This window comes from Amblyomma americanum, unplaced genomic scaffold, assembly GCF_052857255.1.
Source record: "Amblyomma americanum isolate KBUSLIRL-KWMA unplaced genomic scaffold, ASM5285725v1 scaffold_72, whole genome shotgun sequence".
Classification (NCBI taxonomy): domain Eukaryota; kingdom Metazoa; phylum Arthropoda; class Arachnida; order Ixodida; family Ixodidae; genus Amblyomma; species Amblyomma americanum.
In genome coordinates, this window is record NW_027526544.1 from 353,359 (window position 1) to 368,147 (window position 14,789).

General features: G+C 49.6%; 1 long non-coding RNA gene across 1 annotated transcript; it reads left to right on the plus strand.

The window, feature by feature from the left end:
* Positions 1-2,098: 2,098 nt before the first annotated feature.
* Positions 2,099-14,508, plus strand: LOC144112362 (uncharacterized). Its single transcript, XR_013310233.1, has 3 exons — positions 2,099-2,376; positions 13,100-13,363; positions 14,367-14,508. It is a non-coding gene; the product is annotated as an uncharacterized LOC144112362 (long non-coding RNA).
* Positions 14,509-14,789: the final 281 nt, after the last annotated feature.

Sequence of the window (14,789 nt, forward strand, 5' to 3'; positions counted from 1 at the left end):
TAGAATAGAACTAACGGAGCTATCAAAGTTAATAAATAAGCGCAAGGTAGCCGACATAAGGAAGTTTAATATGGAGAGAATCGAGCATGCTATAAAGAACGGACGTAGCCTAAAAACAGTGAAGAGGAAACTAGGCATAGGTAAAAACCAGATGTATGCATTAAGAGACAAGCAGGGCAATATCATTAGCAATATGGATAAGATAGTTAACGTAGCCGAAGAGTTCTACACAGACCTGTACAGTAGCCAATGTAATCAGAGCGTTAATGAGAAAGACAGCAGTGCACAGCAATGCGTCATCCCGCCAGTAACGAAAGATGAAGTAAAGAAAGCCTTAGAAGCAATGAAAAGGGGAAAAGCAGCTGGGGAGGATCAGGTAACAGCAGATCTGTTGAAGGATGGAGGGGACATCGTGCTAGAAAAACTAGCCACCCTGTATACGCAATGCCTTATGACCTCGACTGTACCAGAAGCTTGGAAGAATGCAAACATTATCTTAATTCATAAGAAGGGAGACGCCAAGGACTTGAAAAATTACAGGCCGATCAGCTTACTATCCGTTGCCTACAAAGTATTTACTAAGGTAATCGCTAATAGAGTGAGGGCAACGTTAGACTTTAATCAACCAAATGATCAGGCAGGCTTTCGTAAAGGATATTCCACAATAGATCATATTCACACTATCAATCAGGTGATAGAGAAATGCGCAGAATATAACCAACCTCTATATATAGCTTTCATTGATTGCGAGAAAGCATTCGACTCAGTGGAAACCTCAGCAGTCATACAGGCATTGCGTAATCAGGGGGTAGAAGAGCCTTCTGTCAAAATACTGGAAGATATATATAGCAACTGCACAGCTACTATAGTCCTCCATAAAGTCAGCAATAAAATTCCAATAAGGAAGGGCGTCAGGCAAGGAGACACGATCTCGCCAATGCTGTTCACCGCATGTTTACAGGAGGTATTTCGAGGCCTGAATTGGGAACAGTTGGGAATAAGAATAAATGGAGAATACCTAAATAATCTGCGATTTGCTGATGACATTGCCTTGCTCAGTCACTCAGGAGGTGAACTGCAAATCATGATCAATCAGTTAGACAGGCAGAGCAGATCGATGGGTCTAAAAATTAACATGCAGAAAACCAAGGTAATGTTCAACAGCCTAGCAAGGGAACAACAGTTCACAATTGGCAGCGAGAGCCTAGAAATTGTGCCGGAATACGTCTACTTAGGGCAGGTAGTGACAGCTGATCCGGATCATGAGAGGGAGATAACTAGAAGGATAAGAATGGGGTGGAGCGCATATGGCAAATTCTCGCAGATCATGAGTGGCAGTTTACCAATTTCTCTCAAGAGGAAAGTGTACAACAGCATAATCTTACCGGTACTCACCTACGGGGCAGAAACGTGGAGGCTAACGAAAAGAGTTCAGCTTAAGTTAAGGACAACGCAGCGAGCCATGGAAAGAAAAATGATAGGTGTAACGTTAAAAGATCGGAAGCGGGCAGAGTGGGTGAGGGAGCAAACACGGGTTAATGACATCCTAGTCGAAATCAAGAGAAAGAAATGGGCTTGGGCAGGGCATGTAATGCGAAGGCAAGATAACCGCTGGTCCTTAAGGGTAACGGAGTGGATTCCAAGAGAAAGTAAGCGTAGCAGGGGGCGGCAGAAGGTTAGGTGGGCGGATGAGATTAAGAAGTTTGCAGGCAAAGGGTGGATGCAGCTGGCAAAGGATAGGGTTAATTGGAGAGACTTGGGAGAGGCCTTTGCCCTGCAGTGGGTGTAGTAAGGCTGATGATGATGATGATGATGATGATAGATGGTGACGGCGGGAGAGAATGTGTGCTATTATAAGAGACTGTGCGCATTGCGGTGTAGATGCGAGAGGCTTCACGACATTGTTAATATAGAAGGGACGCTACGGTGGAGCAATTGCCGGCAGATAAAGAAAGGCTAACTCCACTTGTAGCATTTAACACCTCAACTCAACTCAACTCTGAGAAACAGCAATGGAAAAGTGTGGTCCATTTAAAGAACGCGGAGCGCAGCATTGTCGAAGACGATATCGACGACGACGAAGAAAGCGAAGATGAAGGCCAGGAAGACTGTGATCTTCAGGTCGACGCCATCACAAGGATAAAGTGGGAGAGGCTACCGTGCTGTGCGCACACCCTCCAGCTGTGCGTGAACAGCGCAGTCAAGTCTGACGAAGACGCAAGCAAGCTCGTAGACAATATACCTTCAGGGGTCTCTGTCTTCAGCCGCTCGCCACACTGGCTCTCAATAGTGAAGAAATCGTGTGGAAAAGGCCTCAAAATTCCCTGCAGGACCTGTTGGAATTCACTACTTTTCGCAGCAGAGCGCCTGTGCGAGGTAAGAAGGCGAGAATCGGGCCAAGCGGTGGGTATATGCATTGTAGCGTATACCCGCCTAATTATTGTTTTTTTTTACGTCAGCAGGTAGTATATTAAAACAAGCAGTCGTGTATGTGTGCAGAGTGCCATAGCACGTAGTGCTATTCCATCAGATTCTTGAGAACGTCAATAATGCTTTCATCTTGTTAAAATAGTGAGAGCGCTGGCAACGCAGTGACGGGAATGATTTTCAGTTCTTCGCGTTGGGCATTGCGCTCCGAGCCATATCTGGGGTTGGATGGGGGTCTTAGATTGGTTGAAATTAGCCAAAATGTCGAGCTTGAGAAAAACGCATTTTCGGAACATTTGTACCTTCCAGAACCTGCCCTGAAGATAATAACGCTAAATTCGACTGGGATCTACCATATTACTAGTAAAGATAGGCGCTTTCTTCTTCACACCTCACTTCCTTCGAGGTGTTCATATATTTGGCGTTTGAGTCATAGCAGATAGCCAGACAGTGGACGAACAAAGGTCTTGCAACAATTAAAATAAATTACACAGATCAACTACACACAGAAGAAACAGGGGCTATGCACTCAGGTACCAAAGCTGTCATAAAAGCAACGCTCGATCTCCAAGCTCAGTCTACACGACTTGCCGAAAGCCGGAGCCAGTCAACATCGCTGCGCGAAGCATGACCTAGAACCGCGTAACATGATGCAACACGCTCTTCAATTGCATAGTTCCATATTTCCAGACAAGAGCGAGGGCGCCGAGAGAGAGAGAGAGAGGAGGCGTCGCAGCACACGTTAAGCTAGAGCGATGTATAGAGATGGGCAAAACGGCTCACTTCAGTGAGCGGCTCAGAACGGCTCCGCTCACTGAAGTGAGCCGGATCATTTGAACGGCTCACCCGCTCACTTGGGTCGCTCAGGAAAGAGCCGGGTCTTTTGAGCAACTCCTTTAAAGAACGAGTGAGCCGTGGTTCTTTCCTTTCCACTCCCTCTCTCCACAAGTGCGGCGCAGGGGCCATCACTTTTTTTCTTTTCCTTCCGCATGCTACCGGCTCCTTCAAGCGCGTCTCTAGCTCTATTTTTTTCTCTCCCTTGCTACCCCGCCTCATTCTCTCTCTCTAATCCCCTCTCCACCGCGACGTGGCTACCTTCATTGGTTATCGAAACTTAGGACGGGCCTCGAAATATGGCCGCTCTAACTTCTTTGTTTATAAAACTTAAAAAACGCAAGCAAATGCATTACAAATCACAAGTCGGTATTGCCTAGTTTAGCTAGAGGCTCCGTGCAGTCGCTTGTAATTCTGCAAACATACCTAGGCTTTAACACGTGGGTCGATAAGTAAGGTCTTGTAGTGTATGTTCTCTGTGTGAGAATCACCTTTTTTTAGTTACAGTTAGTTCGGCCGTCTGTGTGAGATCTGCTTCTGTAACTCAGTTTACCTTTGTACATTTATGTAGATATATTTCCTCTCGTCATCATCTGCATTTGACAATCGTCCCCATCTTCAAACACTGCCTGGAGAGGCCCTGTTCCCCTCTTAAGAAAAGGATGAGACCATGCCTGAATTTACTACACGGCTATTTTACTCATGCATATATCGTTTTGTTTTCATGAAAGCCAAATAACTAGCAGTTTACACTGTAACCTCTGCTATAGAGTTCAGTTATTTGGCTTTAAAAAAAAACGATATGTGCATTAGTAGAATAGCCGTGTTATAGGTATATGTTTACTAATACCTGAAAAAACCGCTAGGTGGCGCCGCCCTGTTTATCTGGCTGCCTATCGAGCTCCGCTTTCACCTGCCCCTGGCCTAATCCAGGGCTTCGCCCGCCCCTGGATTTCCTCTCCATCGTTTCCGGAAGGCTTCCGAAGCACGTGGATACCATCGGCATCACGGCCCGCTGCCGGGCTGGCCCTTCAAGCGCCTCCAAAAGTCTGAACCGGCGCGGCGCCTCGCTAACCCTAACGCGCCGCGCCTGCACCTCTGCAATGCAGCGTCTCACGAAGCCCCTGCAGCCCAGACCCACTGATGCCGCCACCGCGGGGCCTACTCCAACCGCCCACGCCACCGCGCAAAATCCTGTCGCAACCAACACTGTGAGCGACGCTGGGAGCTCCGGATCGACGGCCGCGGCGCAGCCGGCAGCGTTCGTCGTCGCCGCAGCGTCCACCGCTCGCCAACTCCACGCTCTAAGAGACGTCAACACCTTTGGGCCCATAGACGCGTCGCAGCCGCCTGCGTTCGTCGACGCCGCCGGTGCCGCCGCGCCTACACCAGCCACATTACCCGCTGACACCAAGACCTGCAGCCCGGCACCAGCGTCGCAGATTGCGCCCCAGGCTGACGATTCGTCGGCAGACATGGACTTCATGGCGTCCCCGGTACACGACTTTCCATCCCCGGAAATCGGCTGGAGCACCATCGGTGCCAGCCGTAAGCCTGCTTCCGCCACCCGACCCCGCTCCGAGCTCATCACTGTTGGCATACAACTCCCTCCTGGTACCCTCAATCCCAAGCTGCCTCTCTACGACGTGCTCGCCGCAGTCACCTCCGCTGCACAACTTTCCTCCAAGACCAGTGCAGACATCACCCTTCAGGCCAAGCCAGCCCAAAGCCTTGTGTTTTTAAAAACTCATTCTCCTCTCACCGCCCACCTCCTACTTTCTATCACGCACCTCCACCTTCACGGTAAGCCTGTCAGCATCAAAACTTATTCCCCCCATCCTCCCATCTCATGCCTCGGCGTCATCCATAACGCCGGTGGCCACTTCACTCCTGATGAGCTCATGCATGAACTAGAATCTTTCAAAACAGATATTCTCGCTGCTCGCATGATGGGATCCACTCAATCAGTGCTCATAACGTTCGCTGGTACCGTCATCCCCCACTTTGTATATTTCAAACGCGTTGCCTTCCGGTGCCGTCCTCATAAACCAAAGCCTCCCACCTGCACCCGTTGTCTCACTCTAGGCCACCGCGCCCACCAATGCCCCCAGCACAGCGTTCCGGCAAAGTGCCGTCGCTGTGCTGCCCCTCTACCCGCTGACCCTTCCGCTCATGTGTGTGCCCAGCCCTGGTGCGTTCATTGCCAGGTGAATACCCACCCTTCCCTCGACCCCACTTGCCCCTTCCTCCTTGCTAAACAACGCGAGTGTGCTAAAGCTGCATACCTCCGACGCCTAGCTTTGCGCCGGGCCACTCAACCCACCACCCCCTCCTCCTCCTCCTCGTCCTCCTCCTCTAATCATGAATATCCATCAGCTCCGATCACGTCACCACCAGGCTCCTTCGCCGCCATAGTTAAAGGATCCTCGGTGCCAGCGTCCCTCTCTTCCACTACACCACCCTCTCCATCCTTGACTGACGCGAGCCGCTCCTTCGACCTCCGGCTAGCAATGCTCGAACGCCAGCAGCGAGAGCAGCAGCGCATTTCCCACGATCTACAACAGCAGATACATGCCTTGACTCAAACCCTCCAGACAACCACCTCCTCTCTTACCTCCCAGCTTAGCAAGCTAAATGAGCACCTTGCCACGTTCCCCACTCCCTCCTCCAGAGCCCAGGTCGCCCCTTTGGCTGACCTTGTCGAAACCACCACACAGGCACATCACACTCGCCTGGTTCAGCTGGAAACTTCGGTTCTCCAGATTCTTACCACCCTCCAAGCACAATCAAAGCAATTGGAATCTTTCACATCTATGCTCCAATCCGTCCATGAGTCACTGCCCCCGGCAAAAAAGAAGGAACGCGTACCATCGCGTTCCTCTCCACTCTCATAATGGCGTTTGGCGAGGACCTCGAAATTGTGCAGTGGAACTGCCGAAATCTTTGCCACAATAAGACCCCCTCCACCAGTACCTACTCACCCGCCCCTCTCTGCCTCATTTTCTCCTTCTCCAGGAGACCCGGACGGCCCGCAATGTCCCAGGCTACCGCGCCTACCATGCCACTACGGCCACGCCACTTGCGTCTATTTATGTACGCAGTGACGTGCTCGTAGAGCAAATTGACATCCCCTCCACCCTCCTTAAATATTTAGTTTGTGTGGTTTATTACCACCCTTCTTCCCGCATCTCACTCGTCCTTTTGTCTTTTTACAACCCCCCTGTCACTTCCTCTTTATTCTCTGCTCTGGGCAAATTCCTTCACTCTCTTCCTTCTACCTCCCATCTCCTCATTGGTGGTGACTTTAATGCCCCTCACACACTCTGGGGCTACCCACAAACCCTCAAACCCGGCCGCCTCCTGCATTGTCTGGCCCAGGAACGCCACCTCACCCTTCTTAATACTCCTGGCTCTCCTACTCGAGCGGGTATTGCCTCACAACGCTCCACGACACCCGACCTCACTTTCTCTCGGGGATCACTTTCCTTTTACTGGCAGGTGACAGCCGAAACTCTTCTAAGTGACCACTTTCTCATCCATATCACCACCTCTCTTTCCCACATCCCTCGCTGTCATCCGGTTATTCACACTGACTGGCATGCTTTTCGCACAAATCTCGCCTCCGACTCCTTTCAATCCTACGACGACTGGACGTCGCGCATCTCTGCAGCGCTCACGTCCAGTAGCCGTCGCGTTCGCTCTCGTTACCCAATCCAGGACCCAGATCCACACCTTATCCGTTTATGGCGTCGCCGTAAACGTCTTCAACGCTCCTTTCGCTCCCAACCACACAATGCCCAACTTTCCTCCCGGATCACTGCTCTGCGGGCTGAGATCGTCGCCCACTGCGCCTCCCTCGAGCATTCTCGTTGGAGTGCTCTTTGTGATGGCCTTGATTCTGCATTGCACTCGCGATCCGCATGGTCTCTCTTTAAATCCCTCCTTGGCAGTAAGCCTGCCCTTGCTCCCACTCTAGCTAAAGCCCTCACTCAGGGGACTCCCTCCGAAGTTTTTGATCAACTCGCCTCTATCTACCTCCCGCCCCCTCTGGCACCCTCCTACCCGGTGTACTCAGGTGGACCTAACCCCGATCTGGACCAATGCTTCACTCTCCGGGAGCTCGAATCTGCTCTGGCTGCTAATTCTACACGCTCGGCTCCCGGTGAGGATGCCATTACATACACCACACTTCGTAACCTTCCTGACTGCGCCAAAGAATTCCTCCTTCAAACCTACAATGAGGCCTGGGAGAGCGGCTGCTTGCCGAGCTCCTGGACATCCTCCCTTATTTCTACGATTCCAAAGCCGGGCAAACCTCCCTCTCTCTCTAACCTCCGCCCAATCTCCCTGACGTCGTGCGTTGGTAAGACCCTTGAGCGAATGGCTCTGACTCGCCTCTCTGATTTCCTTGAGGCACGGGAGTTCTTCCCCCATTCTCTCATTGGCTTCCGACGCCGCGTCTGTGCACAGGACATGTTTCTGATTCTCCAGCAAGCGTTCCTGTCCCCTACACCCACTCAAATTTATGCACTTGTGACTGTCGATGTGCGCAAGGCCTTTGACGGTGTTTGCCACGATCACATCCTTTCTCAACTCGCCTCTTTGGATTGTGGCTCCCGCATGTACTCCTATATCCGCTCATTCCTCTCTAAACGTGTGGCTCGCTTTCGAGTAGATACCCACTTGTCTAACCCACACCACCTCACCCGTGGCACTCCTCAAGGTGCTGTTCTCTCTCCTACCCTTTTCAATCTCGCTATGGCCCCTCTCGCCTCCCAGCTAGCTGAAATTCCCGACCTGCATCATATATTTTACGCCGATGACATCACTCTCTGGTGTTCATCTGGCTCTCCCGGTCACGTACAGGACACCCTGCAACGTGGCCTAGATCTCATCGACTCCTTTCTCACCACCGCTGGCCTCTCTCCTGCTCCTGAGAAATCCGAGCTTCTCCTTCTCAACCATTCCTCCTACCAGCGCTCACACAACCACTTCGTCTCTCTCCACCTTTCTGGCTCTCCCATTCCTGTCGTCACACAGTGCAAAGTTCTTGGCTTCCCTTTGCATGCGGCTAAGAATTTGCAAGCCCTCCACCGCGCTGTCACCACCTGCCACTCTGTAACTCACCTCCTGCGGCGCGTGGTCACTCGACGCTCAGGTCTCCACGAGGCTCACGCGTGCCGCGTTGCCCACGCGCTGGCCCTCAACAAAGTCTTGTACTTTGCACCCTACGCTTCCTTCAATGAGACTCAACTTAACGCTCTCGAGACTGCCCTTGTGGGCCTCTACAAGGCAGCTCTCAACCTCCCTATCACTACCTCTACCACTAAGCTCTTTGCCACAGGCCTCTTCCATCCTCTTCGTTCTCTTCTCAGTCTCCATCGTGACTCACAACTCGCCCGGCTTTCCCTTACCCGTCAGGGTCAGTGGTTATTGACTCAAGCGGGTATCTCGCCCATTCCAATCTCCCCGTTTACCTCTCCTATTCCCACCCCCGCTCCCAATCTTCGTATCCTTCCCCTCCCGACCAACATGTCCCCCGTCCTGCACGCCGGACGTCGTCATGCGGCCGCACAGCACCATTCCCCTCTCTTTGATACCCAGGGTGTAGCTTACACGGATGCCTCCTTCGTGGCTCCTCGAGGTTCCTGCGGCTACGCCCTGTACCATCCACACCTCCCTTCTCCTGAAACCCACACCAGCGGGCCGTATCTACACCCTCCAGACGCATTGTCCCTCGAGGTCCTCGCCATTGCGCATGCCCTCCAGTCATTTGCCCTTCTTCCCTCTCTCCAAGAGTACACAGTCTATTCAGACTCACAAGCCGCTATACACCACATACAGAAACGCACCCTGACCCCTTCTCTCCAACAGGAGGTCGAGCGAGCGGTCTCCGCACTGCAGCCTTCCATCGTTTTCCTCCGCTGGGTCCCTGGGCATTCAGGGATTGACGGCAATGAGCTGGCCCATCAGCTCGCCCGCGACACACTTTTCCGGGCACCGTTGATCCCCTGGCCCAAGCCCTCGGAGGACGGTGGGAGGCTCACCCTTCGCCGCACCATAAAAGAGGTCTACCTTGAGCTCCGCCTCGACAAACGCCTTTACCCTCCTCCTCATCCATCACTCACGGTGCCGGAGTCTCGCCTTCTTCGGCACATTCAGATGAATGCAGTTATCACCCCGTCCCGCCTCTTCCACTATCGCTATCGATCGGACCCTTCCTGTCCCAACTGCCCCTGCATCTATGCGGACCTGGCCCATTGCCTCTTCTATTGCCCAGCTGCTCAGCAGTCGGGTTCCTTCCCCCCACCCTTTCTATCCATCACCACCTGGCTCGACTGGCTTGGCGCTGAAGGGGAAGAAGAACAGCGGCTTCTGGTCGCCCAGGCGGTCGACATGCTCGGCCTATAAATTATGGTCGAATAAAAGTCTTTACTACTACTACTACTACTACTACTAATACCTTCGAAATGTTGCACCAGCTCACGATGCACGATCGGTGTGAGTCGTGAGACATCGCTCGAACAACAGCTGTCAACGAACGGCGCCATCATTTGCCAGTGATTTGCAAGAAGACACGTTCTGAGCGAAACAGCGCTCGCAGACAACGGACGACAACAAGGAAGACACAACACCGCAGGACAACACAAAGCGAGGACAAGTTCTGCGAGCGCTCTTTTGCTCGGAATGTATCTCAACCAACTCGCCCAGAAATACGCACTTTGCCAGAAGACCCGGCTCTGATTGAACGGTTCTTCGAACGGCTCACTGAACGAGAGAGAAGCGGATCTCCAAAAGAGCCGCACGGCTCACTGAACGAGAGAAGCGCCTCTCCAAAAGAGCCGCACGGCTCACTGCACGAGAGAAACAGTTCACCAAAAGAGCGACTCTCCAAAAGAGCCAAACGGCTCACTGAACGAGAGAATCGGTTCACCAGAAGAGCGGCTCTCCAAAAGAGCCAAACGGCTCACTGAGCCAAAGACCCGGCTCTTCAAAAGATCCGGATCTCCAAAGGAGCCAAACGGCTCACTGAGCCAAAGACCCGGCTCTTCAAACGATCCGGATCTCCAAAGGAGCCAAACGGCTCACTGAGCCAAAGACCCGGCTCTTCAAAAGATCCGGATCTTTTGAAGAGCCGGGTCTTCGGCTCAGTGCCGAAGACCCGGCTCAGAAGATCCGGCTCACTCCTGAGCGACCCATCTCTAGCGATGTATCTGAAAATCTGTCCAGGCGCGCGGTTCTTAAGGTCGGAGGGGAGGAGGTCCTGGCCCGTGCGCTTGGGGGCTGGGATTGGCTTACAGCCGCGCGCGCCTTCGGTAAAGTTGGGAAGAGTTCTTTCTCTTATTTTTTCGGACGCGCACTGAAAACGCCTTGCTTATAGTTTGCCCCGATCACGCCGCAGCTTCGCTACTTTTGCATTGCACCGCTTCGAACGCAACAGGCCATATTCTGGCAGCGTGCCGTCGTCCTTGGTCTTCAGCCGCGGGTTCTGTGGGCGCTTTCGTTTTTGCGCCGAGTTCGCGGGAAATACGGCGAATGTGGAAGAGCGAGACACCGGAGGTCCGTTCCTTCGCTCCAAAAGGCACCGTGGATACCTGGTGTGGAAAGATTTATTTCGAGACTGTTACCAGCTGTAGGTCATTTTAATAATTATGCTAATGTATATCAGACGTAATCCTTTTAAATGTTTACCTGTCAATATTAAGACCACTTTATTGCACAATATGAATATTTTCTGGCTTTCAGGGCACTGGAACAGCCACGCGTAGTAGCAAATTTAGTTGATATCATGTTGGTTGTAGGGGAGCAAATCTCTCTATGGCAAGCCTTTTTTTTTTGGCATGTACGGCCATGCGTTTAGAACGTCCTTTACCGTGAAGTGCAGCGCTACACAACGATTTCATTAATGTTGCCATAGGTGCATTGTAGCAACTGTTATAATTATCTTAATCTTGAGTTGAGTTGGATGCTTTCGCACACTCCACCCAGCCTTACGGGGCTTTTTCTTATGGGTGACAGTAACAAATTTTGTACCGCTGTATTTGCACTAAAATATTATTGTACGGTGATGCTAATTGCTCAAGCAGCATATTTACACTTTAAAATTAAAATAGTAATAAGAGAAAGTTAAACAAAAATAATCATTGTAAATGTCAGACCCATTTCTTACCTGTAAATTGCTTTCAGACGAATAAAAGTAGCATCACGTCATGGAGCATGTCTTTGGCATTGATGTCACACACTTACTTTTTGTGTTTGGCAAAGTGAAATTTTCAGAAGGCTCCGCAAGATGCATCATATAGTTTATTATTTAAATAATAATATTTCTTGAACCATAGTAGGTATGAAAATCCTGCTTATAGTTTGGAGGCCGGCATAAAAAACTCACCAATACTGGTGACTGGTATTTAATTTGGACCAAAATAAACAAGAAAATTTCGAGTACTTCATTTGCCTTGAACCTTTTATTTGTCGCAGTATGTGATATACGATTGAGCGTCAGCCCAGTTAAGATGCGCTTCGTTAGAAATTACAGCAGAGCCGCTTGAGGAAAAGGTCTTCTCTGCACTGTTCACTAAATGCAATACTTCGTTTTAGATGTAAATCAAATGTCAATTGGTCTCATGAATTGCTTCTCTATAACGCATTTAATAAATGTTAAAGCACTGGCAACCTAATTCCGTGGATTGGCTTCAATTCACTGTGTAGTTCTAGTCCTGGCCCCACTTTTTTCATTAAGAAATCCTTCCATTTTCTATGCTGATATTTTTGCAGCTGTCATGGACATTCTGCGACGGCGCAACCAATATAAGAGGGACAACGTTACTCCCGATGCTCTCTTCGCCCTAGAAAACCTGAATGGTTTTGTTGCCTTGCTGAGGCCAATGGCCGACGCTACGAACAGTGTGCAGGCCCAAGGAGTAACATGGTCCTTGGTCATTGTTACAATCGTCAATAGAATGTCTATTGTGCATTGTGACTGCTTTCAGAACCTTGTTGAGACTGGTCAGACAGCAAAGGGTCGAGCATCAGAAGTTTCTTTGCACGTTATATCCGTAATGTGTTCTTACCGTATGTAAAAAAAATGGAAGCCATTGAAGCCAAAGTGTCGCTACAACAGGAGTTTCACTTATGTTGCTACATTGTGTGACCAGCTAGCGGGATAGCGACAAGAATCAAGCTTTGTTACCCGCCGATCGCTCGCTGGCACCAGTAGTCTTTTTCAGGGCCATTCGCAACTCGATCTAACAGTGTGAATGCATGTCTCGCCTTTCTTTCCTTGACGTTTGCGTTTGTGGATCTTTCAGGCTAGCCTTATGAAACATAATTTGAAGACAATTAACGGCCCCACTCCCAGAAAAATTGTTTTCAGATAACATTCAACAAGTGGCGCCTGTGGTGCACAAAATGCGAGCTATTGTTTTTCGATGATCAGCGATACAGTAAATAATGTGCAATTGCTCGTTTCAACATGGCCCAATCGTACTTTCCTCTCTGTAACACCGATCGGCCCAGAGCGTAAATAAATGAAACAAAATACAGCGGGCTTTTCGGCTTTAAACATGCTGTCTGTTGTCATAACAAAGTAGCACAGAGGCATTTACATGCCGGCTGTACAGATATATGAGAGAGAAGAAAGTCTGAGCATTCGTTTATTGATTACCCCTTAATTTTGTGTGACAAGCGTAGTTTTTTCTGTTTTGTAAATGGCTGTCCTCTTGGAGCATATCCAAAAATCATTCTCAAAATTTAGTAGAGAAATAACGAAAATATTTTTAGTTTTGTGTAAGAAGTTTCCTATCACATTGCTCACGACAGTACACCTTTGTGATTTTAGCCTACCGCAGAATTCAAGCAAACGACGTGAGAAGATTTCCACTCCTTCGCCGGGAGCTGCTCATTCAACTGAAGGCGCGTTTCTCTATTGTGCACGAAACGCCATTCATACTCGCTGCTGTCCTCCACCCGAAGATCAAAACGCGCATATTCAATGAAAAGTTCTTCCCAGAAGGATTCCTGCGCCGCAAGCCTTCACTTCCAAAAAGCCTCTTAATCTAAGAAGTGACGAGGGCCACAATGCCAATGCCTACGGAGACGCAAGGTAGGAACCGCCTTAATGAAATTTGCATTTTTATATTCAGCACATGCAATGTCCTGCCTATCAAATTTAAAGAAGGAAGAATAGCTATATGCTTCTTTCAGGGCTCCACATATTTTGGCTTTGATTCTCTAACCCATACAGACAGCATCAAAGAACTCCCCACTTTACATGATCCGATTACTTCCTCAACTTGGTGTTTATGCCGAATATAGATCTACTCGTTCCACCTTAGTTTCGTAACGCGGTTCCAAGTTTCTGAAAATGAACTGGGAAAATTCTCAAGTTGTACCTCCTTATAACCTACTTATCGAATAGATCTAACGCTGTAAATCTGTATTTATCGATTGAATATCGCCGACTTAGAAGCTAAAAGGAGCAGGCAAAGTCCCGAAGAAATGAGCACTGCTTTGTCCTTGAAACTGTTCCTTTTGAACCATTGTTGTGCTCATTCTACTAGAATGATACATTATTATTCAGGAAACCGTTGGGCGCTCCTAATCATACCTCCGTGGATGTAAACAGCGACATTCGTGATCCTGTGGCTCTTTGTGCGACAAATAATTTGATCTCGTCTTTTTTATGTCTCATATGTCCTAGTTAGTTTTAACGCAATCCAAAAAAGGAAAGTAGCTAGAAACGCCGCACAAGGCCGCTAGGCCGCTCTGGGAGTTATTTGGCAAGAAAAAGCACGGCGCCTCGTGCACAGTTGCTCTTTCGGGCTTTTGGAAACTTAGCATGCGCCGGTCCCCATTCCACACAGTTGCCTAGAATGTATTTTTTATTGTGGGTCATGAATCAGGCTGTGAATCGTTTTTCTTTCTTTCATTTGAAAATATTACGCAATTATTTGTTCCGGTCTGTACGTACAGCACACAATTAGTGCCGTGAACTCTTACCAGCTCCAGTTGATGGTGGTGGGGGTGAAAAGCATTTATTCTGTATAGATACAGCTCCAATTGAAGTCGCCATAAAACTTATGGTCAAATTTTTCTGTTCTGTACAGGAAGCGAAGAGTCTGCATTAATGCCAAAACCTGGGCACAGCAGCTCGGTGTTCGAGTTCCTCGAAGACCTGCTCGGAGGAGAAAATTCCTCGCAGGAAGAAAGCCAACGAACGGACATGTGAAGAAGACGCCCTGAAGTACCGGAGAGCAAACCAATAAAAAAATCCAATTCTAAGCCATCTGGCTAAGAACTGCTTGGCAATACTAGCATCTTCCGACGATGCTGAAAGACTCTGAAAGACACAGCATACTGATACTGAAAGACACAGCAGGCGCTATTCAAAGAGCGCGGAGGTCGAGACTGAAAACTGACAGGTTGGCTCAGATGCTTTTGTAGTGAGAGTACCGCCTCAAGAACAGCACCAAAGGGTGAACGATGCGGCTCACTGCCACTCATTGTGCATATGACCAAAAAAAGATTTT